Source organism: Onychomys torridus, chromosome 12 (assembly GCF_903995425.1).
Source record: "Onychomys torridus chromosome 12, mOncTor1.1, whole genome shotgun sequence".
Classification (NCBI taxonomy): Eukaryota; Metazoa; Chordata; class Mammalia; order Rodentia; family Cricetidae; genus Onychomys; species Onychomys torridus.
In genome coordinates, this window is record NC_050454.1 from 26925648 (window position 1) to 26948939 (window position 23292).

The window sequence follows — 23292 nt, forward strand, 5'->3', positions numbered from 1 at the left end:
GTAAATTGGTCTATTGGTATATCACATATAAAATTTCATAAGTCTTCCTAACTGTTTGTTTCTGCTCTTCTCGGGAGTCACATAACATAAATCGTCTTTATGTAGTCCCAGTTCAGTTAAAAATTAAAGCTGGCTTTGGAGTTGGAAAATGGTTATCTCCTTCTATAAACCCAATTCTTTAATAATTTTGTAGATGAATATGTTGTTCTATGGATAGCAATGGCCATTTCTTCATTTGATATGATGATATACATTAGTTCTTTGTGCCTACAAATTTCAAGACACCTTCATCTAAAAATCTTCAAGACTTCATGTCAACAAGCACCTGAACAGGTTCACAAGCATATTGACTGACTAGTAGCCCAAGGAAAGGAGGAGGAGCAGTTAGGGGAACTTATGTGTGAAGGAAATCCCCCTATGCAGGAGGTTCAAGTTCTTTCTTCAAAGGTTCATCAGAATAACATGGACTGAAGAGACTTTCGAACATTTGCCATCTCTTGCTGCTGCTGTTTCATGAAAGGAGATATGAAACGTTTAATTTTTAGTTAAATGTTATAAAAATTTCAGCAAATAAAACATTTCAGTGTCTTCATTAGTCCATAGTTTTACAACTAAAAAAAAAGAAAATGCAAAATTTCTGTATCATATTAGAAGAGAGATCCATCTGATATGGGACAGAAGAAAACCAAAATTAAGGGACTATTCTATGGTCACTAACTTAAATTCTTTGATTCTATTTTGATTCATTAAACTTTTCTTAAGATATGAATTTTATATTCAAATTTATAAGATTAATGTAAACATATATATATTAAACTTTTTGTTATATTAATGGTCAAATAGAACACTAACTAATTCTAGAAAAAAGGCTTCATTTAGCTGCCTGTACATGTTTTTGTGTTGGAGTCTCTCTCAGTTTTCTGCAGGGAATCAAAACCAGGCCTAACAGCAAATCTGAAGTCTCCAGAAAGAAGATGGGGCCCAACAATGATTCCTCGTGCATTATAATTCCACTAAGCTGACAAACATCACCCAAAGATCAGCTTTGGACTACCATCTGCTCAGAACAATTTCAAAATGGCTAGTCTAGATGATCCAGCCTCACAGACTATTCAAGCGAGGACTTGAGATTAGCCCTGCACTTGCACATTATGCAGAGACTGGACAACAAATGATATAGCTACCTATCTCTGGACTTGATTGTTAACCAAAAATTTTTCTTGCAGGACCCCTAAAGATGCCTTTACCCACAAACAGCAGGAAGCAAGTTTAAAAACATGATGCCCACATTCCCAAGAGATGGGGCTGATGGCTGATGGTTTTTCAATGGGATAATTGTCATTGTTTACGATGATTGGTTACAAGTTGTTATTGTTAATGGTCAGGAAAAAGGAGATAAGATTTAAGGTTCTTGTTGAAAGAAAAGAGAGGATGTAGATAAGAGGTAGATTATTGAATCTACTCTAAAAAGAAAAATGAGAGGAAATACAGATAAATAGGTAGATTATTGAATTTACTTTTAAAAGACAAATACTAGTTTTAAATATTTTACATTGGATTGGAATTTTATATATTGCATACAAGTTATATATGATACAAATTTGAGATTGATATTGTTAGAAAATGCTGTATGCATATTTCTAATCTTATTCAAGATATTGTATCTACACAGTTCATTTAAGAATGTAATGCAATTTGCTTATCCATGAATGTTATTATTACCAACTATTAGGATATAAAGAAATGAAAGTTAGTAGTTAAACATTACAATCAAACTTGTAGTCATACTAGATACGTTTTCAAGGTCAAGCAAAGATATATTTTAGATAGACACGTCATCTTCAAACCCTTCTGAGATCTATAGAATATGGCATTTAAAATGTTTTAATAACATAGTTTTTTTTTCTTTTTTTATGACTATGAGACAGGTCTGTTCCTGGCAGCACCTATCTACTTCAGAGAAGACATGGGCACTGAGGAAACTGCATATGGAGTTAACTTTCATTGTGGCAAAAGTTAGCCACTGGTCAACAAAATGTCTTATCATTGACTGTTGACAGTATTCTACCCAAAATGGACAAACAAGACACAAAACAAAGGACTACCAATCCTTGCCAAGACAAGTGTGGTTGCAGTTTTGGCAACAGGCATCTTCTGAGGCCAGGACAATATGGAACCATTGCTAAAGTGTCTTTGCAATCTGGAAAATGTACGGTGCTCCTTTCTTTGAAGGCAGCTGAACAGGCAGTGGACTGACAACTTCTGATGTGCAGTAGAACAGTAACTGAAACAGTTATTCTTAGAGGAGTAACTAGGCTGATGGAGTCTAATGTCTTAAGGGTAGACTGGCATTTAATAAAGGAGACGAAGCCACCCACAAGCTGAGAAGAATGGGAAGCTGAATTTCAAAAACACCATCAATTTCCAGAATTTAAAACCCTGAATCCTGACAGGACACTGGTAGAATTCAAGTTTATCTGGTACATGGAATACTCACACCAAAATGTGAGGTTGAGCTGTAGGCCTTACATACACCCTGCTTCACAAATTAGTCTGTCAGATATGCTAAGCCTGTAGGCCAAAGATTATGCCTGAACTTGCAGAGAAATCTCAGGTGACTGTCCAGGAAGCTGGCTGTTTCTGTCATAACTCATTTTTTGGAAGTCACTTGTTTAATTTCTTGTTTTCCTAGGTAATATTTCCTTCTTGGATCTCTGAGGGAGTTGAAGATTAGATAGGTATAGTTACAGTTTTCCTTGTTAAGAAATTCAGAAAAGAAACTCAACAAGAGGTGTTAAGTGTATAAGTTTTAAAGACATCATAAGATAGTTTTCTGTTGGTAATATAAGCTAGGATAGAAAGTGAATTAGTGCTGTGGGATGTTGTGTATGTCAAATGTGTTGCTCTGATTGGTTAAAATAAATAAAGTGCTGATTGTCCAGTAGCTAGGCAGGAAGCATAGGGTAGGCAGGACAAGGAAGAGAAGAAGGCAGGGAAGTAAAGACTGAGGGGAGACGCTGCCAGCCACTGCCATGAGAGAAAAGACTTAAGGTACTGGTAAGCCACAAGCCACGTGGCAAAGTATAGATCAATATAAATGGGCTAAATATAAGAGTAAGAGCTAGACAATGGTAGGCCTGAGCTAATGGCCAAGCAATTTAAATAATATGAATGTCTGTGTGTTTATAAGTAGGGTTGTTGGACTAATAGGTATTGGCAGGGGCTGGACAGAAGCTCTCCAACTACAAATGGCGCCCAACGTGGGGCAAGAGTTTCCACCTAAAACCTGACAAAAAAGATTCTAAAACGGAACTAAAAACAGCTTTCTACTTGTCTCTCTCAAGTTAGTGGCAGCCTGCTACTATGGTGGGTTCCTGGCATGTGCGTCTGACCTGCAATGTGGCGGGAATGAGGAGTCTACAAGCGGCACTTTACTCTATTGCAGGTTGGATTTAGCCTTTGCTAGTTAAAAAAAAAAAAAAAGGTTTCTGGGCTATGTGCTGCTTTGGTAGAACTGCTTCTGATAGTTGATGGTACATATGGCTCCAGACCCAGAGCTGGCAGTAAACTGTACCACCACCATGTTGCTTTGGAGATAAAATTGGCTCACTCCTTCTCTAAACCCAGGCATATTGTTAAAACCAAAGGTTAAGAGATTCTTGTGTCCCAAATCAAAAGAGCCCTCTGGTGTGGGACAGAGAAAAACCAATATTTTTATTTAAAGCGGGTTGATTATAAATGTGACCTCTTTCTAAAGAAGAAAAGGGGATATGATATAGATATAATAGTCTGAAAGGGTAGATTAAGGAACTTACTTCTAAAGGGCAACAACTTGTTTAAAATGTTTTACATTGGTATAGATTTTAGTCTATTGATATAAACTTAAAGTTAATTTTGTTATACTGTATGTATATTTCTACTCTTGTTTAGGGTATTATGTTTGTACAGCTAATTTAAAATTATAATGGATAATTAAAAATAGATTAATAATTAGTCATCTATGATAATCATACTTGTAGCCATGTTAGTTAAGTCTTCTAGGTATACACAGAGATATTTCAGATAGATAGGTAATCTTCAAATACTTCAAAGACCTACAGAATATGGCATTTAAAATATTTTTTAAATTTAGACTTTCTGGACAGTGAGACATGTCTGCTCCTGGCAGCACCGATTTACTTCAGAGAGGAAGATGGGCATTAAAGACACTTCATATGGAATTTATCTTCACCTTGACAAAAATAGCCATTTGGGCAAGAAACTGTTCTTTCCTGGACTGCTTGATCAACTGGACATGCAGGACCCATAAAAAGGTGACCACTAAACTTTGCTTGACAAAATGGTCCTTCAGATTCCTGCTTTGCAGAGGAAACTGCCAGACATTCTACAGGACACTAAATAAGTGACCAAGAGACTCTAGCCCTGTGGGCTGAAGACAAATGCCCCAACTTTACAAAGGAACATTAGGTGACTGTCCAGGCTGCCAGCTGTCTCTGTCTACCCTACAAGACTCCCAAAAGTTGCTTATATCCTTCTCCTGGTTCTCAGGTAATATTATATCCTTCTGAGGTCTTTGATGTGGTTAAAAACTAGATAGTTATAATATGAATGTCTTTGTGTTTATAAGTGGGTTGTTAGACTAATAGGTCTTGGTGGAGGCTGCTGAGAAACTCTCCAACTACAAATTAGGTATATTTTGAACTCACCAAAATAGGATAGATAATGAAATATTTACTCTGAATTTATCAAATGCAAATGGACTAGACAATGTTGATGTATTTATTGCTTGTATATATTGTAATATATTGTAGATAGTTATTGTACTTATTGTAGATAGTTTTTCTTATATTAGTTATAACTTTTAAAATTTTTTATTTTTATTAGACAAAAAAGGGGAAAATATAGAAAAATTGTACTGAAATATAGTGATATTTTATTTGTGCTTTAATAAATGAAGGTTGCCTGGAGATCAGAGAGAATAACAACCCATTTTAAGTAAACAAAGAAGTCAGGCAGCAGCAGCACACACCCTTAATCCTGTCACTGAACAGGCAGGATCACTGTGTGTTCAAGACCACACTAGGGAACAGCGCCAAGCATGGTGACACACGCCTTTAATCCCAGTGCCAACCACAGAGGTCTGATGGTCTGTACAGACAGAAAGTGACAGAGCTGCCTAGGATAAGGAAGTGATGTGGCTGGGCTAAGAGAGCCAATGAGAGAACAGAATGGAAAAGGCATATAAACATGAGGATGCAGGAAGTAACTCGCATTTGGATATTAATATTATATTATATTAATAATTTGATAGTATTCCCCTTCTATGTCTGTATTCCAAAGTGCTAGTATGATAGCTAGTCGGGCGGTGGTGGCACTCACCTTTAATTCCAGCACTCGGGAGGCATGTAGGGTCCATAATAGTTTCACTATGCTTTGTGAGCATAATCCCAATAACTGAAGAAGAAAACACAAAGAAGAAACTATTGAAAGAAGGGTATATGTATATTTGTATCCTTGCATATGCATTATTATTTATAGATACTAGGTACACAAATGACATTACCTAAGAAAATAAACACTGATGATCAACATTCAATTTCTTATTTTCTATAAAATAGATGTTCAATTTGCTCAGAAAATGATAGACATACCTAAGTACCAAAATGCTTAAATGCAATGAATTATATATTTATCAAATAAATGCACCAGAAAGGTATAGTTTTATTAATTAGTTCTTTCAAACTTTAAAGTAGTTGATAATTGCTGCACCATATAAAAACAAAGATGACTAGACTGCTACACAACTCCAGGGATGCTACCTAGAAAACGGGACTCTAGGAAAGTATTAAAATGATGGCGCACATGTGTAGTTGGAGAGCTTTTATCCAGGTTCCACCAAGCCCCTGCGGTCCCACAACCCACGTATAAAATAATCATACAGACACTTATATTATTTAAACTGCTTGGCCATTAGCTCAGGCCTACCATTGTCTAGCTCTTACTCTTATATTTAGCCCATTTCTGTTAGTCTATACTTTGCCACATGGCTTGTGACTTACCGATGTCTTTACATGTTGCTACTCATGGCAGCAGCTGGCAGTGTCTCCTCCCAGCCTTCCTGTTCCCAGCCTCCTCCTCTTCCTTATCCCACCTACCCTATCCTTCCTGCCTGGCTACTGGCCAATCAGCACTTTATTTATTTTAACCAATCAGAGCAACACATTTGACATACAGAACATCCCACAGCACACATGGCAATTCCTTTTATAAACCCCCAATATGAATGTAATGTTTTATCTGATAAAATATTTTATTACACAATTGCGGACTGATGCACCCTACCACCATTCATAATGTGAAAACATAACCCTCTGTGTAAGATAAATGCCTTTGAGAGATAATCAGGTAATGAAGGTATAGAAAACACAATACAGGATTAATGCTCTTATAATAGATAAAGAGATATAATGACCCCTTTCTCTCTACCTATCTCTGTTTTCCTCTCTCTCTACCATCTCTCCAATCTAGGACAAAGATAGCCCAGCTATTTACAAACCATAAATAATGTCTCCACTAGACACAGGATCTGATAGTGCTTTGAATTTTCACTCTCCAGAACCAAGAACTGAAGCATCAATGTTTGATTTAAGCCACCTAGTCTATGACAAGCTGGTATAACAGACAAAAAAGCTCTCAACAGCAAGATGGAATGGTTTGTGTCATACTCACTAAGAAGAATATCAGGAGGCTAAAAAAGGAGAATCTTTATGCACATATACAGTCATAGTTATGAGTGATTGCTGTGATAAAACACAATGACCAAAGTAACTCATGTAAGAAAGGGTTTATTTCAGCTTAGTTAGAGTTGTAGTCTATTATGAAGGGAAATTAGAGTAGGAACTCAAGCTGGGAAAAACACTGGAAGCAGGAACTAAAAGAGAGACTGTGAGGAGCGCTGCTTACTGGGTTGCTCTTCATGGTTTGTTCAGCCTGCTTTCTTATAGCCCAAGGCTAACACCAACAACTATGAGTATCAATCACTAATTAAGAAAAAGTAGTACAACCTTACCTACAGATCACTCTTATAGAGGTATTTTCTTTCTTTTTTTAATTGAAACTAGAATTTTTAATATAATGTATTCTTATTTTTGTTTGCTCCCTCACAAATCCTCCAAGGTTCTCGTCTCTTCTCCACCCATCTAAATCCATATACTTCCTTTTCTCTCACGAGTATACAAACATGCATCTAAAATAATAATAAATAATAATAATAATAATAATACAATTAGATAAAATAAAACAAACAAACCAGCATAGGACAAATCCAACTAGTAACGGGGGTGGGGGGGGGGGGGGGGGGGGGGGGGGGCAGGGGAGCCAATGAGAAAGCTTAAGAAACATGTAAGTTGCAGAGCCCACACACATTTGTACACATAGAAATCCTACCAAAACACAAAACTGGAAACCACAATGCATACACAGAGGACCTGCAAGGTGGAAAAAAAATTCTGGCAATGCATTATAAGAAAAAGAAATTCAGAAAACATCACTAAGTTCTTTGTGTTTGGCCAGTTACTGCTAGGTAGGCATAGTGCCTGACCTTAAAAGTGGTTTGTATACCCAGTAAGAACCTTTTGGAGAAAACAAAATTTTCATTTGTGAGAGGGTATCAGTTAGAGACAGCTTCTGGGTAAGGGATGTGGGTTTGTGTCTACTTCACCTCTCAATTCTGGGATTTCATCTGGTACATACCTGTGCAGGCCCTGTGCATGTTGTCACAGTCTCTGTAAGTTCATATGTGTATCAGTCTGGCTGCGGTTAGAAGGTTTTGTTTCCTTGGTGTCTTCCATACCCTCTGGCCCTTACACCTTACACCACCTTCTTTTCTGCAGGGTTTCCTGAGCCCTTAGGAGAGGGAATTGATGGAGACATTTCATCTGGGTCTGAGTGTGCTAAGATCTCTCACTCTCTGTATGTTGCCTAGCTGTAGATCTCTATATTTATTCCCACATGCTACAGGATTAAGCTTCTCCAATTATGGCTGATCAAAACACTGATCTGTGAGTATAGTAGAATATCATTAGGTGTCATTTTATGCCCATGTCCCTTCAGCAGAACAGTAGTATTTGTTTTTTCCCTAGGTCTCTGACCTATAATCTCAGGTTCTTAGCCATCCAAGCATTGGTGGGATAGGTTTCACAAGGAGTGGACTTTAAATTCAATCAGATAGTGGTTGCTTAGTCCTATGAGCTTTGTGTTACTATTGCACTAGTGTATCTTGTAAGCAGGTCACCATTGTAGATCGAAGAGTTTATAGCTGTGTTGGTGTATATCTTTCTCCTTTGACACCATGCAGAATACCTTCCAGTAACATGAATACTCATATGTAGAGATGAAGGCCCTAGGTAGGTACCAGCTTGACTTTTCTGTGTTCACTGAGAACACACTTGTGTAGGTGTTGTCTTCAGCAATCAGGCATACTATCAGTTTGTAGAGTGCCACCAACAGCTTTGACAATAGCCTAGGTTGTTTTGGGGGCTCCCATGGGTTTCCTTTGGCCAGCAACTCAATTAGATGTAATTCATACCTGGAACTAGAGCCTTCATTTGATGACAAGAGATATCCAATTGGGACAACATCTCCCTGGTTATTTAATGATTCCGTTTAGATCATCTTCATATATTATGTATGTATATAATTTAGAAAGCTTCTACTGTGTTAGGGTTCCATACTAGCCCTCAAATTGGCCTTTATTTTTAGATGTCCATCTCTCATACTCCTCTTCACCCACACCCACATTCAATACTCCCACCAAGCTCCCCACCCACCCATAATTATCTGTTCTATATCTCCTTCCAAAGTGATCCAACTCTACCCCCTAGTCCCTCACTCTATACCTAACCTCTGTAGTTGTATGGTTATAGCCTGCTTTGTGGTGATATTGTGTTCCCTGAAATATTCTTAATAAACTTATCTGGGGTCAGAGACAGAACAGCCACATTATTAAACATAGAGGTTAGGCAGTGGTAGCACACGCCTTTAATCCTAGCATTCCAGAAGCAGAAATCCATCTGTTCATGGAATTCAGCCAAGCATGGTGACTCACGCCTTTAATCCCAGGGAGTGATGGTAGAAGGCAGAAAGGTATATAAGGTGTGAGAAGCACAAACTAGAGGCATTTGGCTGGTTAAGCTTTTAGGCTTTGGAGCAGCAGTTCAGCTGAGATTCATTAGGACGAGGACACAGAGGTTTCCAGTCTAAGGAAACAGGATCAGCTGAAAAACTGGCAAAGTAAGGTAGCTGTGGCTTGTTCTGCTTTTCTGATCTTCCAGCATTCACCCCAATAACTGGCCTCAGGTTTGATTTTATTAACAAGTACCTTTAAGATTCATGGTATACTGCTTACTGAAGACAATAGCTAATGAGTTAAAATCAACACGGTAAGTCTTTTGGAAGTCCTGGTGACTTCCTGGTGACTAAGCAAAATACCTGACTCTTACATGAGTCACACACGCAATAAGCAACATGGTACAACAGCTTGAGTAGGGAGAAGAAACACAAGAATATCTTCCATGGAAATATTGCTATCATGGCTATTAGTGACCCTCTGCAGCAAGTTCTTTCATAGAAAAGCTGAACTGTGATCCAGCCACTGACTTATGATGGGCACAATACCATGTTCTTCTCCTAAAATATGAGCATCACAAAATCAAGTAAGGTTGGCCTTTACTGTCTACTGAACAAACCTAAGCCAATATGGGAATATCTTGTACCACAACTTCACCTACTAACAGGTTATGTTTTAGAAAGAATCTGTAGGGTAGACAGTGTTTTGTTCATTGTGAAATAATTTATTATTTCATAACACCAATAGAAATCAGAACTTGTAGATTCACTGAAATATTTCATTTATATTTTGATTCACATGAGTAATGAAAACATTCAATATGCCATATGTTCTTTTCAACAACCTGATATCACAGAATATTTTTAACTCACTACTATGAGATGATTTTGGATAGTATATGTCTCCATTTTCTCCCCGGCAAGTAAACTATGAGACTGAAATATAGTATATAAATCAAACTTTGAGATGAAATGATTTACAGACAAGAGTACTTAACCAGCAGAATGAAGGAAGCTAATAACTTTCAAAATAAAAGTATTTGAGTTAAAAAAAATGAAATTAAGACTAACAGCTGCCAAGCTTTTTTCTTTCTTCCTCCCATTGATTTACACTGACTTTGTTTTTCTGACTTTTGTTTTTGAAACAAAAAATATATCTGCATCAGAAATCATTGTAGGTTAAGAAAAAATAGGAGGGCAGGCCCTGTGAATTCCTGTTGGTCGTTGCCAATGTATGAAGTTCTCCTGCAGAGCACCTATAGCAGGTTGCTATCCTTGCAAAATTAAGGAGCTTTGGATCTCTCCCAGTGTCATCTGCCAAGTACTGTCCCAAGGAACTTTAAAGACATCAGTGTGTTTTACAAAATGTCTCTATGTGATAGATGCAGTAACTAGAGGTGTAGGAAGATGAATCGCCTACAAGTGTTCCCACGGGCTTAGGTATTTACCCATTATCTTAGTTTTCTTTAATTCCTGAAAGAAAGCAGGAAACAAAAAGTAGCATAGGCAAATGAATGAACTTAATTTGCCCAAATAGTCTCCACTGTGACTGTAGTCATCTTGCAATTATTAGAAAACCCACTAAACAAAGGCCAAAATCTACACAAATATAACTATGAGTCGGTTTGAAGTATCTCCTTCTGGTAGGGCAGAGGCTACCTCCAATTACCAGCTGCCATGGTTGTGTCCACTTTTTGCTACAGATACAGGGTTTTTATTGTTGTTGTTCAAGCCTGAGCCTGGGGAAAATGAATAAACAGAGGAAAGCAACTCTGGGGCTTTATGCCATTATGGGATCCCTACTCATCCTGGTCTGGCAGAGTTGTTTCTAGCTCCCTTCCTTTATAGTAAGTATCTTTCCTTGGGAGATTAGCTTCAATTTTGTACTTCTGCATGCCTGTTAAACAGGCAATTGTAATTGTTTTAAAAGATGAATTGGAGTATTGAGAGATCTACATATATTAATTACTTAAAAAATGCCAGCTAAGGTTTTGCATATCAGGATACATGCTTACCATACTAACTACTTGGTTAGTGTATTTGACACTTACTTTGTATGTGTACTCATCTTTCCCCCTTTGATTAACATCTCTTTCTTTTGCGGGATCTGTTCTGCTCATTTCATCCTTGGCACTTCAGTGGCTGCTGTTGATCATGCCACTTCATCTACTTGAATTTTTATGTGGATAGCCATGCAAGTTGATTTAGAGAAAGCTCTTCTTTGGAGTGTTTTCAACTAGATCCAAGAGACAAAAATAAAACAAACAACAACAAAAATCTTTTCATTTTAGTGAAGTGCTCATGAAGAGAACGTCACCTAAAAGAAAAGAGGTAAAAAGTGAAGAGGAAAACTCTGGTAGCATTGAAGTTTATCATTTGGGGCTTCCAATTTCATCTTTGTTTTCAGCACTCAACACCTTGTAACAATTGCTTAAGAAGATTTTTGTGAGTTCTCAGTCACTTGCAACCAACAGATTCCTACTGTGACACAGTAAATAGGAATTCAGGTTCTTAATCTAGTATCTTACTACTTTTGTATACATTGTATACTATTTTTTTGATTTGGGCTCATTAAAAACAAATAAAAACAAGCAGCAAAACATGTCCTTATTGCTGTAAAGAGTTAATCTACAGAACCTAAATATCCATTACACACATAACACCTTAGTCAAGTCTAAACCAAATGGAATAGGTACAATAAAGTGAAATTCTAAATATAGTTGACCTAACTCACATTCCATCTAAAGAAATACAGCTTTCACACATACCCCAAAATATGTTGGCATACCTGCAATTTCTTTTCACACATATCTGAGCAACTATTTTCTTGCTGTTCTGCTTGCTTCAGAACTTAGCTATAATAAATTTCCCTAGAGAAGGTTATAAATGTAACTCTGAGCCTGAGATTACTAAAGCCAATTTGAAATTGAAGTGAACTGCTGAAACTGGAAACAGACAGCAGTAATACCCTGATTTTTTTGCACAAACCCAGTTTTATTTTCTCTCAACGTTAAAAGACACAAAATCAAGCTACAGTTGTGACACAAGACTATGAAAACATGATTAGCTAATTGAATGTGACTGAAAAGAACTAATCACAATGGAAAGAAGGCAGAAATTAATAACAATCTAGACCCAATTGTGGTTCATGGAAGGTTTCATTGTTACTGACTAACCTTTCTTTCTGGTTTTACCCACTTTCAGAATGTAAAAAGGTAGGTGGACCACTATTCATCTTTAAAATGACCATTCATCATATTTCTTTTCATTTTTCTTTATTAAGAAATGTTCTACCCACTCCACATACTATCCAAAGACCCCCTCTTCCTTCCTCCCACCCTCCAGCCCTCTTTCCCAAGCCACCCCTCATCCCCACATCCCCCAAATCGAGGTCTCCCATGGGTAGTCAGCAGAGCCCAGCACACGGAGCCTAGGCAGGTCCAAGCCCCTTCTCACTACACCAAGGCTGTGCAAGGTGTCACACCATAGGCACTGGGTTCCAGAAGCCTGCCCATAGACCAGGGACATCCCACCCCCCCTGCCTGGGTACCTCCAAACAGTTTGAGCCAAACAACCATCTTCTGTATCCAGAGGGCCTAGTCCAGTCCCATGGGGGCTCCACAGCCACCAGTCCACAGTTCACGGGCTTCCACTAGTGTGGCCAGTCATCTCTGCACATCCTCCCATCATGATCTTGATGTCCCTTGCCTGCAGTATCTCTCCTCTCTCTCATCAATTGGATTCCTGGAGCTCAGCCTGGTGCCTGGCTGCGGATCTCTGCATCTGCCTCCATCAGTCACTGGACAAAGGCTCTATGATGACAGCTAGGTTATTTGCTAGGCTGATCACCAGAGTAGACCAGTCCAGGCACCTTCTGGACCACTGCCAGCAGACCAAGGTGGGGTCATCCTTGTGGATTCCTGAGAGCCTCCCCAGCACCCTTCCTTCTTCCTATTCCCATGATGTCCTCCTCTATCATGGTATCTTCCTCCTTGCCCTCCCACTCTGTCCCTGTTCCAGCTTGACCCTCCCATTTCCCAATGTTCTCATCCCCCACTCCTCACCGTCTGCCATTCCCCCCCACACACACACCCAGTCCACTCATGTAGATCTCATCCACTTCTCCTTCATGGGTCATCCATGTGTCCCTCCTAGGGTCTTTCCCTGTTAGCTAGCCTCTCTGGAGTTGTGGGTTGCAGTCTGGCCATCCCTTCCCTCCCATTTAGTATCCATTTATAAGTGAGTATGTACTATGTTTGTCCTTCTGAGTCTGTGTTACCTCACTCAAGATGATAATTTTAAATAATGGAATAATATATTATCTTTGCAAAAGTGTATGAAAATAGAAATGTAATTACACATGTATATTTATTATTGTTGCCTGCCTCAAATATAAATAATTTTAAAAACCAGTTCTAGACTATTTAATTTAAAATTATTTGTTGTATTAATTCCTAATAAGTAACTTCAATATATTAAAAGTGATTATCTCTCTAAATACCCATATACTGCATGTAATTTGGCCACTCATTAATCTTTGCTAATTGATACTGATTCTGTTCTATTTTTGCTTCCATGGATGTCTCTCATCTGTTATCAACCTAAATAAGTTTCACTAAAACACACTGTTATATAAAATCAATGTTAAAGCATGGGTTTTAAACTATAATCTTACTTAATATGTATTTCCTAAAGTAGCAGTTTACAGGAAAAATTATAGCCATTCTTAGTATATTCCACCAAATATCTACCTAACCATGCTACCGTTGGTGTCATTCTCAGAGAAAGGGCTGGGTCTGACCTGGAAGCCTTCTCCCTAAAGACTAGCTTCATTAGTAGTTGAAGGTGCTATGGTGCTATCAAGAGAAAAAGAAATCAATATTTCTCCTGAACTTTGATGCTATAAACCACAACGACTAGCATGGCAAGAGATCCCCAAATGGCGGTGTAATAGTGGCACTTATATCACAGAGATAACAATTATCTAATTGGACTTCAGGCTTGGCCAATAGAAAGTAATTCATGCCTGGTACTAAAAAACCAGCCAACTACATGTGGCTGGTTAGGACACAGAAGCCAGAGGAGAATCTACTACCACCTTTCCAAACTAGCACAATTTCAGATTGCATTTTAAGTATGTATCCATATATCTACAGATAATTATTGTAAGGGTTTTGTGGTAGAAGGATGTCCTGGTGATTGAAGGGCTAAGGAATGGGGCAAAAATCACATAGACCTTATGCAAGAAATTTATTTGGGGTAGGGGATGTGAAAAGCCACCTCTGAGCCAAGATGAGAGACAGACAGAGACAGAGACAGAAAACAGACTCTCTCTCTCTCTCTCTCTCTCTCTCTCTCTCTCTCTCTCTCTCTGTATATATATATATGTGTGTGTGTGTGTGTACATATATATGTGTGTATATATATATATATATACATATATATGTGTGTGTGCATACATATATACAGTGTTATAGTTATATATGTATATTGTGATATATATCACAATAAAAATTAAAGAAAAAGAAGTCATGATTAAGATAAAGTCAAGAGCATGGGAGGATTTGGGGGGGTATGAGGGAGAAATAATGTAATGTAAAGTTTATTATTATATCCATGAAACACATCCTGATATATATCACTCAAACTTGATTCCCTCAATATCCTTTTTTATTGTATGAAACCACTTACATAATATTTTTACTATGTATGGTTTATAGGAGTTAGGGAAAAAATAGTTGGTCTAGAACACTGCATATTTTCATCATGTTAAAATTTAGTAGACTTTATCTCAAAGTAATTTTTGATAAAATTTTGGATATTATACTTGAGTAGTGAAATATATGCATATCTTTTGCTAGATATTATGAAGCTAAATGATTTCTTTTAAGATGTATATACTCCAGAGGGCCCATAGATTAACCTTTGGCATAGGTCTTCACAATGAAGTTCATGTGGTTTTCTTGGGAGTATTTCTGTGTTAGTCCTTACATGTTTATTTCACTGTTTGCAGTAAACATCTGTGTAAGCAGATAATGAATGAAAATGGCCTAAAGTTCACTGGTTTGGTTGTTGTAAGCAGAGCCATGCACTAATGAGGTGAGAAGGTCGAGTTTAACAAGTATCCTTGTGTTGACTCTGCCAGTCTGTTGACTCAAATTTGTCTTGGGCCATGTTAAAAAATACACAGCTTTCATTCATCACTTTGTATTTCCCAGATACTGTGCTAAACATTTTACATTATTTATCTAACTTAAATCTTAATCTCTGTAGGAAGTCAGCATCATTACTACTCTAACTACATTAAAAAAGAAATGAAGATTCTTAAATTTTAAGTAACTAGCTAAGAGTCATTGAAATTGGAAGTTTCTATTATTACTTGAACTGAAGCCTATTTTACTGCAGAATCTGAGCCTTTAACCATTGAGGTGTATGGCATATTTTGAAAGTCACATGTTCACAGCTTAGATTTTATATAGCCGTAAAACCATGCATTTGTAAATACATGTGTGTGTGTGTGTGTGTGTGTGTGTGTGTGTGTTTGTGTTTGTGTACATAAATGCACAAAGATGGATATATGTATATATTGAATAGACACAGGATCCAATCCTCAGCATTCTCTAGGGCTAACTTGTCCTGTTTGATCACTCTATTTTTATAGCTGTGGATTAGTCTCACTGATTTTCCATTACATGCTTCAGTGACACCCCAGTGCAGCAGCACTGTGATAATACCACAGTGACTTCGGGAGATACATGCCAGTCTAGAGATGCACAGTAGCCTTCTGGGTGACTGAGGCAGTTCCAAATGGAAGACTATTGAAGAGTATGTGATGTTTTCATTTAAGCTTGTCACACCAAATAAACAAGCCTATGGACAAGGTAGGTTTACATTCTGTGAAACTTGAGTGTAACTGGTTCTTCCTATTAAAATGTATCACCAACAACTTTGATAATATGCTTAGGAGTCCTTGGGTACTACAACAAAGCATGCAAGTTTTCATTGAGTCACATCCAAAACACAGACGCTAGAAACACTGAGAATTAATTACACATTACCTATTTTAAGTATATTGTGTTAGAGTATGGTACCATTGTAGCACATGATATTGGAACATGCTTATACACACACACACACACACACACACACACACACACACACACACACACACATTTATCTTTTTATAACTGTTTATAAAATATTTTTATATTTTTCATGTTTGTCATTTCTACCTCTAAAATCGTGTTGACCTTGATGTATTTATTTGAGTTGAAAACACCATGTCTATGTACTTCTAAATTATCTTTAAAAATATAACTGCATTATTATTTCTCCTTACCTTTCCTCTAACACCCCCATATATCCCTCCTTCTTCTCTTTTAAATTCACGGGCTCTTTTTTCATTAATTTTTGTTGCATATGTGTATGTATGTATATACGTATTTCAAATACATAAATACTCCCAAGATACTCAGTCTAGATAATGTAATTTGTATGAAGATTAACTTTTTATAAACTGGTTTAAGATACAATCCCTGAACTTCTACTGATTTTTTGTTGCTATTATTGTTTTGTCTTTTGGTTTTGTTTTTTCTTCTTTTTAAATATTTTTATTTTATAATTAACTTAATTTCACATATCAGCCACAGATTCCCCTATCCTCCCTCCTCCCATCCCCCAGCCCTCCCTCCCAATCCACCCCCCCATTCCCACCTCCTCCAAGGCAAGGTCTCCCCTGGGGAGTCAGTCCAGCCTGGTGTTTTTTTCAGGACAGGGTTTCTTTGTGTAACCCTGGCTGTCCTGTAACTCCCTCTGTAGACCAGGCTGGCCTGGAACTCGGACATCCACCTGCCTCTGCCTCCTGAGTGCTGAGATTAAAGGCATGTACCCGGCTTTGTGCTGTGAACAATATAGTCAGTCTTTACCAGTGTTACAGCTAGTTAGCTGTGACTTTCTGATACAATTTTCATCCTGTTATTTATTCTAAAAATTGCAATATTTTTACCTCTATTATTGATACCTATAGCAGAATCATTTAGAAAAACTGAAATAAAGGAGAAAAGGTGACATGAATCCATCTGTATTCACTGGGATTATCTAGACTAACAGAATTTATACAATGAATCTCTCCACATATACAGAAATGAAATTTACCAGAATTACAGACTGTAGTCCAACTAATCTAACAATGGCTGCCTATGGATCGAAGGTCTAAGGATCCAGTAGTTGTTCAGTTTATGAGGCCAGAAGTCTCTATTGGTCTTCAATATATTCCAGAATCTTGAAAAAGTAGACTCCAACACCAATGAAGGAATGTACTTGCTAGCAGCAAAAGAAAGCGAGCAAAGAGGAAAGGCTTATTTTTTTTTCCATTTTCTTTTTCTTTTATTTTTTATTTTGTAATTTAATTTAATTTTACATATCAGCCATGGATTCCCCTGTCTGTCCCGTTCTGTCCCACTCCCCCCCCCCCCTAACCCCCGCCTTTCCCCCAGCCCACACTCCCATTCCCATCTCCTCCAGGGCAAAGACTCCTCTGGGGATTCAGCTCAACCTGGTAGATTCAGTCCAGGCAGGTCCAGTCCCCTCCTCCCAGGCTGAGTGGTGTCCCTGCATAAGCCCCAGGCTCCAAACTGACAGGTCCGGGTCCCACTGCCTGAGTGCCTCCCAAACAGTTCAAGCTAATCAACTGTCTCACTTATCCAGAGGGCCTGATCCAGTTGGGGGCTCCTCAGCTATTGGTTCATAGCTCACGTGTTTCCATTAGTTTGGCTATTTGTCTGACCTACTCTGGTGATCGGATGGTCAAACACCCTAACTGTCGTGCTAGAAATCTCATACAATGATTGAGGAAAGCGGATGCAAAGATCCATGGCCAGGCCCCAGGTGGAGCTCCAGGAGTCCAATTGGCGAGAAAGAGGAGGTGAAAGACCCCCTACAATAGCTTTAGCTTGACTGCTGTAACGCCATTTTGCAAGGCTTAAACATAAAGAACAGGATATCTGCAGTTCAGAGGAAGAAGGCCAAACAGGAGTTCATAACTATGATCGGCCACCTGGCCTTGGGAGAGAAACCATTGAGTCAAAACAGGATATCTATGGTGGGCCACCTGGCCTTGGGGAATAGACATTTGGGCTAGGAAAACACCACTATGCCCTAGACAAGGCCAAGTCAGCCGCACACATCCAAATTCCGAGATGTCCCCAAGTTCACCCTGGCCTTATTTGAATCAACCAATGGGAACCCTGTAACTATGCTTCTCGCTTCTGTAACCATGCTTCTGCCCCTGGGATCCTATAAAAAGTCCCCCTTTCCCTAGGAAGGCACGCAAGTCCTCCGAGAGACTTGTCGCCCCAGGTACCTGTGTATTCAAATAAACCCTCTTGCTGTTTGCATCTGATGGATGGTTTCGGTGTGTTCCTTGGGTTCGGGGTCTCTCCTGAGGGAAGATCCCCCCCGGGAATCTTTCATAGGGACTGTATGAGCGAGAATTGTTGAGACCAAGAGGAAAGGCTTCTTATTCCATGTCCTTATATAGGCTTCCCAAAGAAGGCATGCCTCAGATAAGAGGTGGGTTTTCCTAGCTCAAGCAGTCTGTATTAAAGGTGTGTCTTCCCATCAAGGGTCTGGGTCACCATTGAGGCCAAATTGATGCCCAAGAGTCACACTGTTGCTGGGGCCATACTGATCTGAGTGGCCTATGTAGCCACTAAGGTCTGAACTGTGGCAAAGGGCCATGTCGAGGCCCCTGGTTCTACTGCAGCCAAGGTCTGTGTTGATGTCTGTGCCTTGTGTTAGTATCTCCGGTCATGAGAGACCTGGCCCCAGTGGCCTGGGTACCAGAGAACTAGTCCTGCCTCAGAAGGAGAGCTGCCCTCCACTAAGAGACCCGGCCTAGGTGGCATGGGCACAAGAAAGCTGGCCCCAAATTTCGAAGTCACTAGGAGAACTGCCCCCCTTGAAGGCGGCTGTAATGGGAGAGCATCTGTCCTCAAACCTCAGAGAGATGGCCTCACCTCTCACCATGGGCATGGGAAGAGCTGTCCCTGATCCTCTCCTGAGGGGGTTGGTCCAAGTGGAGGTCAAAACTGACCAAATCAGCCACCACCTTCCAGGGCTTTGAGTTGAGTTGGTCTACCCCAACATCAATCCCATCTATGATCTGCTGGAACACATGAAGGGAACAGTCCCGTGGAACCACAGCCACAGGATCACCATGACTCAGGGCAAAAGCAAGATATCTAAGAGGAGTCTCAGAGAGGGTCCAGTATTGATGGTGTACCAGAAGCTAGGGGCCTTGAAGCAGACCAATAACTCACTGCAATGAACTTTTGCAAGTAAAACTGTTTGGGCAAAAGGGTCAGCTGAGTGACACACTGTAGAGAGCTGCGCACAGCCACACCCATAAGATGGCGCTGGCTTCCGCCCCCACCTTCCCGATGGTGAGTGCTCTCGGGAGTAAACAACTCCATATTTGGCTTGGTCCTAGGATCTGGCTTGCTTCCGTGAGCCTGGACCTATCTGCAATACCCACGTGGCAGGCTGGGGTTGGCCACCCAGGGACTATTTAGGTCGTGGGCTGGCTTTCCCCCGGGGTCAGAAGATTGTTCTAGGTTCCTGAGTAAACTGCTGAAAGAAGAGCTTGGTGTTGCGTCTTCCTTGCTGGTCGAGGTGGTCGTGACAAGTGGTGGCCTGTATGGGGAAACTTCACTACTTTCAAGGAGGGCTCAGAACTTTCTGCAGTCAGGGCAGTGCACTGGTAAGTTCCCAGGTAAGGTGGAATCCGCAACAAAAGCAGGGCTAAAGGAAATCCCAGGTGAATTGGGAACCCGCGACAAAAGCGGGGAGGTTTTTGCTCTTCTCTGTAGACAAAGAGAGAGCCGGACGAGCCTAAAGTGAAAGTGAAAGCTGGGAGGTTTTTGCTCTTCTCTGTAGGCAAAGAGAGAGTGAAAGTGAAACATTGTTTAAAAGGTTACCAAGAGTGAAAGTGAAACATTGTTTAAAAGGTTAAAAAGTTTTAGACATGGGCGCTTCTACTTCGCACCCAATTTTTTTGGCTCTTAATGAGCTGCTTAGATCTAAAGACCTAAAGGTTAAGAAAAAAACACAAATGCTGGAACAAGCCTATGTAGATCTGGTCAAAATGTTTGAAGGGAGGGGGCTGTTTATAGCCCCTGAAAAGGTACAAAAGGACAAAATTATTAATTATTTATGAGCAAAGGTTAATGAGAGATGTATCATCCCACAGAAAGTGGAATTGAGAAAAGATTATTTACGAACCCTAAATGATTTTCAAAAATTGTTAGGAGATATAAATTGGATTAGATGTTATTTAAAGTTACCAAATTATGACTTAAAGCCTCTTAACAACATCTTAAATGGGGATTCTGCATTAGATTCTCCGAGACAATTAACTGAAGAGGCACGGAAGGCTTTACAAAAGGTGGAAGAGAGGTTACAGGGTGCCTTCTTACAGAGGTTACAAGAAGGTAAAGACATTATCCTGTGCATCCTTCCTACCTATTACCAGCCCACCGGGTTGTTATGGCAGGATAGGCCATTATTCTGGATTTATTCCAAGATTTCGCCAACTAAATCCATTGATCATTACCCTACTGCCGTGGCAAACCTTGCCATGATTGGAATCCAGCAATGCCTACAGTATTTTGGGGTCGCTCCAGTTACCATTATAGTGCCTTATACCAGTTGTCAAGTTCAAACATTGTGTGCTACAATAGATGATTGGGCCATTTTGCAATGTAGCTTTACTGGATGCATGGATAACCATTACCCCAAACACCCACTATTAGGGTTCTTTAAGGAATACCCGGTGATATTCCCTAGGATAACGTCATCGCAGCCCATCCCTAATGCCCTAAATGTGTTTACAGATGGATCTAAGACTGGATGTGGCGTATACATGATAGATACACAAGAGCCTGTACAACACCAATTTCAACCTGGCTCCCCTCAGATTGTAGAATTGAAGATAGTGATTGAAGCCTTTAAGGCTTGTCCTTTTCCTTTTAATTTGATATCAGACTCTGCCTACATTATTAATGCCCTCAAAATTTTGGAAGTAGCTGGACCTGTTAAAAGCTCCAGTCCGGTCTGCATTTTGTTTCAACAACTGCAACAATTGGTTTGGCATAGGAAGTCCTGCTTTTATCCCCAACATATTAGAGCTCATACAGGCCTTCCAGGGCCCCTGAGCAAAAGTAATGATATAGTAGATCAATGGACTCGAAAGGAATGGATATTCATTGGCTCTGCCTTAGACAGAGCCAGAATCTTTCATGAAATATCTCACGTCAATGCAAAAACGTTACAACAAAAGTTTCAACTTTCTCGAACTGATGCTCGACAAGTGATTCTAGATTGCCCTCAATATGTAGTTTATCAACATCCACCTAGTATTGGGGTAAATCCCCGGGGTCTACTCCCGCTTAAGGTTTGGCAAATGGATGTGACACACATCTCTGAATTTGGACACATAAAATATGTGCACGTGTCTGTGGACACCTGCTCAGGCGTCATGCACGCCACATCTTTGACTGGGGAAAAGGTATGCAATGTTATTATTGCCCATTGTTTGGAGGCCTGGGCGGCCTGGGGAAAACCTCATCAACTTAAGACTGACAATGGACCTGCTTACACGGGACAACAGTTTGCCTCCTTTTGTCATCAGATGGAGGTGCAACTTGTACATGGCTTGCCCTACAATCCCCAAGGTCAAGGCATAGTGGAACGTGCTCACCGCACATTAAAAGAATGCCTGCAAAAACAAAAAGGGGGAATAGGCCGCGGCCATACCCCAAAGGAAAGACTTTCTCTTGCTTTATTTACCATCAATTTTTAAAATTTGGATGCTCAAGGCTATTCTGCAGCGGATAGGCATCATGAGTCTCATGGTACAGCTAAAAGAATGGTAAAATGGAAAGATGTGTTGACAGGGCTCTGGCACGGGCCTGATCCCGTGCTGACATGGGCACGAGGTTCTGTTTGTGTTTTCCCTCAGGATCAACAAGATCCAGTGTGGGTGCCCGAGTGCCTCACTAGAAGAGTCCAGTATGGGGAAATCCACGATGGTCGAAATGACGATCCTCCTGCTCGTCCTTGTGACAATGCACCTGGGAATGCTGGAAAAAAAGATGGGGGATACTGTCCGTGTTCCTGAGACCGATGCCAGTTCGACAACCTGATGGAACAGCTGAGGGTGGCTATTGTCATGGTGAACTCGACCCGTGTGGATGCTGGACTGGCAAAAGGATTATCTACATGGATCTCTAATGCCATGAGTCATCTCAAGGAGTGGGGGGGCTTGGGAGCCTTAGCAGGCCTTTTGGTGCTGGTCTCCCTGGCTTGCCAGTGGTGCATCTGCAGAGTCAGGGTTTCTCAACAGTGTAATACAGCCATGATCATACAAGCCTTTACTGCCATAGAGGCAGGACAGTCCCCTCAGGCCTGGCTGGCCACCCTTAAAGATTATTGAAGTGCAGGATGCGAGGCTGGTGCACTGCACTCGGGGCACATGCTGTGATCAAGTCCTGAGAAGAGCGTGTCTGATTGCCCGTGGGTTGATACCCCAGTTCCCACCTCTGCAAAAAAAGGGTATCGGACAGGTCAAGTGTTCTCTGGATGGATGACACCTGGACAAACACCAGTACATTGTCCTAAATTTTTTCCGCAGAGATCAGACCTCTACTCTTGCCTGCTTGTTTATAATAAAAAAAGGGGGAACTGTAGAGAGCTGCGTACAGCCACACCCATAAGATGGCGCTGGCTTCCGCCCCCACCTTCCCGATGGTGAGTGCTCTCGGGAGTAAACAACTCCATATTTGGCTTGGTCCTAGGATCTGGCTTGCTTCCGTGAGCCTGGACCTATCTGCAATACCCACGTGGCAGGCTGGGGTTGGCCACCCAGGGACTATTTAGGTCGTGGGCTGGCTTTCCCCCGGGGTCAGAAGATTGTTCAAGATTCCTGAGTAAACTGCTGAAAGAAGAGCTCGGTGTTGCGTCTTCCTTGCTGGTCGAGGCGGTCGTGACAATACACCCCAGCTCCCAAGGCCACTACGACAAAAGAATATGCCATGAAGAAGTGGAAAAGATGGAGGAGCAAAGTGACTTTCTTTTTTCTATTTATTTTATTTGATTGAGGGAGGGGGA

At 40.2% G+C, this 23292-nt stretch overlaps 1 long non-coding RNA gene across 1 annotated transcript; it reads left to right on the plus strand.

The window, feature by feature from the left end:
- The first annotated feature begins 213 nt into the window (after nucleotides 1–213).
- On the plus strand, nucleotides 214–595 carry LOC118594318. Its single transcript, XR_004946338.1, has 2 exons — nucleotides 214–333; nucleotides 427–595. It is a non-coding gene; the product is annotated as an uncharacterized LOC118594318 (long non-coding RNA).
- The last annotated feature ends 22697 nt before the right edge of the window (nucleotides 596–23292 follow it).